The sequence below is a fragment of the Equus caballus genome, chromosome 30 (assembly GCF_041296265.1).
Source record: "Equus caballus isolate H_3958 breed thoroughbred chromosome 30, TB-T2T, whole genome shotgun sequence".
Classification (NCBI taxonomy): domain Eukaryota; kingdom Metazoa; phylum Chordata; class Mammalia; order Perissodactyla; family Equidae; genus Equus; species Equus caballus.
Genome location: NC_091713.1, coordinates 6,060,110 through 6,064,720, shown reverse-complemented (window position 1 = coordinate 6,064,720; position 4,611 = coordinate 6,060,110). Strand labels below are relative to the sequence as shown.

The following is a 4,611-nucleotide window of genomic DNA, read 5'->3' as shown; positions in this document are numbered from 1 at the left end:
ACGTCAGAAATTGAAAAATTGCAAAGGTTTAATCTCCATGAGAGAAAAGTTAGAAAAAGCTATTACTGATTTTCTTCAGAAAGGCCAAACATATTTTGCTTCTATTGTTCTTTTTTATTTATTTTTGTAGCTCTTTTAAGACTACTTTAAATCATATTTATATAATATTTCTCCCTGAAAAGACTGACGTGACCTCCTTATCTGTAACTAGGTTTAATTCTTTTCTTTGATTCATCTCCATACACATACATCTAACACATACATAGGCTGTGAGCAGACAAATAGAAGAGGAAACAGTGAACTGGAGTCAGAGACATCTCAGTCTTGTTCAATTTTGCTTTCTACATTTCATTTTCCATTAAAAGTTGATTTCCATAGACAATATAACAGATTATATTTGCAAAAACAGCTGAAGCCCTCTTCTGTAAACGGCAATGACCTTCTAAACACTAGTCCTTCTCCCTGAAATTTAGAACAAATGGTACGAGCTTTAAGGAGATGAAGTTGGAGAAGCGTGTACTAGACAGAACTGAGATGAGATTCTTCATAAACTTCTCCTTAATCAGGGTTAAAATAAGAAATATGTATTATATATTTATTTATATTTCATATTTATATATATTTATACAGATATACATATTTACATAGAGTTTATATAAAGCCTTCTGTGCATATATATAGTCTGGGACTACAGGAATTATTAAAATTAAATTCTTTTTTTGAGTTAGGTTTTCTTTTTTTATGCCTTATTCTAAAAATTTGTTTAACATTCATTTAACACATTCAAGCTCGGTGATAGTATTGGGGCTGCAAATATGACTAACAAAGAATTTTAAAAAATGAACGTATATATTTTTCTTAGTGTAACTGAAACTGCTAGTTAAAATGAGGAAATTTCACATCAAATTTGCAACTTCCAAATATACAATATAGTGTTACTATTATTAACAATAGTGGCGATGCTGTATATTACATCCCCATGACTTATTTATTTTATAACTGTAAGTTTGTACTTTTTTGACTCACTTCACCCATTTTGCCCACCTCCACCCTTTGCCTCTAGTAACCACCAATTTATTCTCTGTATCTATGAGCTTACTTTTCTTTTTTAAGATTCCACACATAAATGAGATCATGTGGTATTTGTCTTTTTCTATCCTACTTATTTCACTTACATAATGTCCTTAGGTTCCATCCATGTTGTCACAAATATAAAGATTTCATTATTTTTATGCTTGAATAATATTGTATTGTATATATAGGTGTGTGTGTTATATGCATATATACACACACATAAATATATATGTGTACCACTTTTTGTTCATCCATTCATCCATCAATGGACATTTAAGTTGTTTTCATATATTGACTATTGAAAGTAATGCTTCAATGAACAAGGGGGTGCATATGCATTTTTTCAAGTTACTGTTTCTGTTTTCTTCTGATAAATTACCTAAAAGTAGAATTGCTGGAATCTATGATAGTTCTACTTTGAATTTTTTTGAGAAACCTCCATACTGTTTTCAATAATGGCTGAACTAATTTACATCATCACCAATAGTGCACAGGGGTTCTCTTTCTCCACATCCTCACCAGCATTTGTTATCTCTTGTCTTTTTGGTGATGGCCATCTAACAGGTGTGAAGTGATATCTCATTGTGTGTTTTATTTGCATTTCCTTGATGATTAGTGATGTTGAGCATGTTTTCACCTACCTGTTGGCCATCTGTATGTCTTCTTTAGAAAAATATCTATTCATATCTTTTGCCCATCTTTTAATCAGATTAGTTATTTTTTTGATATTGAGTTGTATGACTTTTTTATATATTTTGGCTATTAATGCCTTATCAGATATATGATGTGCAGATATTTTCTCCCATTCAGTTGATTTCTTTTTCATTTTCCAAATTCTTATATGTATAAATAGATACTAAGATTGGTGAACCAGAGTAACAGTCTCGTAAGTCAATAATAGTAACAGCCATCTCTTACATAGATTCTGCTCAGGAAGCACTGTAGATATCAATTCTTTAAGCTTATGGTATATACACTTATTCATCTGCGACTAGTAATGTTCCTAGCACTTTCATCATTTTACCTCATTTAACCCTCACCATATCTGAGATCAAACATTATTATCTTGTTTTTTCATTGAGTAGACAGAGAGATGGTGGGTAGAGGATGAAGTGGACCCACAGCTACAGTCCAGCCTCAGAGTTTGGGCTCCTTACTTGGTGCCCCTAGAATATCTAAGAGGTTGGCTATTGGTGAGAAGCCAGATTTGTTCCTGTCATTTCACACAACCACAGTCCCTCACAGCATAGTTTGATCCTACAGGCAAAGGGTGTTTAAACATTCAGAATGGTATTTCCCCACATTATGTTTCAGTTACTTTCTAAATCTTTCTTATATGGAACATACCTTCCCAAGTTTTTAGGATCCCAGTTGGATCCTTAAACCAGATATGTTGATTCTACTCTGACTTCTACAACAAAATTTTCTAGAAATAAGTGGTGTGATTTATCTTTTTTTAATGATTTACATTTTGTTTTTGCATGAGGAAGTGATTTTGCAAATTTCCACACTTGATAATAAACAATGTTATCTATCATCAGAAAAATCTCATGACCTTGAACTATGGCAATCTTGCTACGAGTGAAGGATTCTTTTGACCTACAGTTGCAAATTCTTAATTTTCTGGTAATACTGTTGACTTACAGGTAACTTACAATTGCCAAATCTACAGAACCCTGGAACCACCTCCTGTTAGCACAATTGGGTTGGCATGTACACTTACCCACACACACAGACACAGAAACACAAGCTCACAAATCATTAATTTCTGTTGATCATAACCCATGAACAATCTATTAATCCCAAAGCTCTCCTTGGCGATCTAGGTGAAATCTCATGGACAACAACACGTTGGTGGCCAATAACACCAAATTGTCAGATTTCATTCTGATGGGATTCTTCAGTCAATCCAAGCACCCAGTTCTGCTTTGTGTGGTCATTTTTGTGGTTTTCCTGGTGACCTTGTTTGGAAACACCATCCTGATCCTTCTGGTACACTCTAACGCCCACTTCCACACCCCCATGTACTTTTTCATCAGTCAACTATCTCTCATGGACATGATGTACATTTCTGTCACCATGCCCAAGATGCTGATGAACCAGGTCATGTGTGTGAATAGGATCTCAGCCCCTGAATGTGGGATACAAATGTTTCTCTATCTGTCACTATAGGGTCAGAATGTTTCCTTCTAGCTGCCATGGCCTATGATCGCTATGTGACCATCTGCCATCCACTCCATTATCCTATTCTCACGAACCACAGGGTATGACTGCTCTTGGTGTCTGGCTGCTGGTTCCTAGGGTTACTGGATGGCTTCATGCTCACACCTGTCACCATGATTTTCCCCTTCTGCAGATCCCGGGAGATCCATCATTTCTTCTGTGAGGTCCCTGGTTTAATGAAGTTCTCCTGCTCAGATACCTCTCTCTATGAGATGCTCATGTACCTGTGATGTGTACTCATGCTCCTCATCCCAGTGATAGTCATTTCAAGCTACTATACTTTTATCCTCCTCACCATCCACAGGATGAACTCAGCAGAGGGGTGGAAGAAGGCCTTAACTACTTGTCCTTCACATATGATGGTGGTCACCCTCTTTTATGGGGCTTCCATCTACACCTACATGTTCCCCAGCTCCTACCAGACACCTGAGAAGGATACGGTTGTATCTGGATTTCACACCATAATCACTGCTGTTCTAAATCCTTTAATCTATAGTATTAGGAATAAGGATGTCACAGGGGCTCTAAAGAAAATGTTGAATGAGGGATCTGTCTTTCAAGAAACTATCGAGTAGGAAATATTGGTACTAATGGTTTATTTTCCTTCTCTTTACACATCAGAAGTTTAGGACCTTATGCCAATGTTGTTCCTCAGATTCTCACACAATGATGTGTTGTCCTATATTCATGCCTTTTGAAGGTATTGTTTTCTTGTACTGGAAAGCTCTTCATTTTTATACTCCTTCTGCATTGAAAATATTTATACAATCACATCAATATTACATTTTCTGAAGTTGATAACTGCACTGTGACTCTATGGGAGAATATTCACATTCTTAGGAAATATATAATGAAAATATTTAGAGAAAAAATCATAAGGTGTGAAACTGATGAGTTAAAGGGAGAAAAAGTGATGAAGTCAAAGGGTTATAATGTTAATAGGTGAATATAGCTAAAGGGTATATGAGTGTTAATTGCACCATTATTATTCATGTTACTTTTCTGTAAATTTGAAATTACTGAAAAATAAAGAGTAACGAACAGAGTTTCTCAGTTTCTTTGAGTTCCTACTTTCTGCTTGGTGGCAATTTAAATGATGTATCATAGAAATTATGCTCATTTTAATGTGGTTGATCATTACTGTGACAATCCTGTCATCTGCCCACATTTACTGAAGGCTGTGTTGTTCTTCATGGTCCAATCTTGAAGGCATCTAGTGAGTGTTTTACCTCTCTGAGATTGTTAGTAACTTGTGGTAGACTGAATATCTAAGATCATATAAGGTACTGTGGGAAAAATATTAACCCTGTGTGT

At 35.3% G+C, this 4,611-nt stretch overlaps 1 pseudogene; it reads left to right on the top strand.

Moving 5' to 3' along the window:
• Positions 1-2,910: 2,910 nt before the first annotated feature.
• On the top strand, positions 2,911-3,872 carry LOC138921517 (olfactory receptor 2T29-like; annotated as a pseudogene).
• The last annotated feature ends 739 nt before the right edge of the window (positions 3,873-4,611 follow it).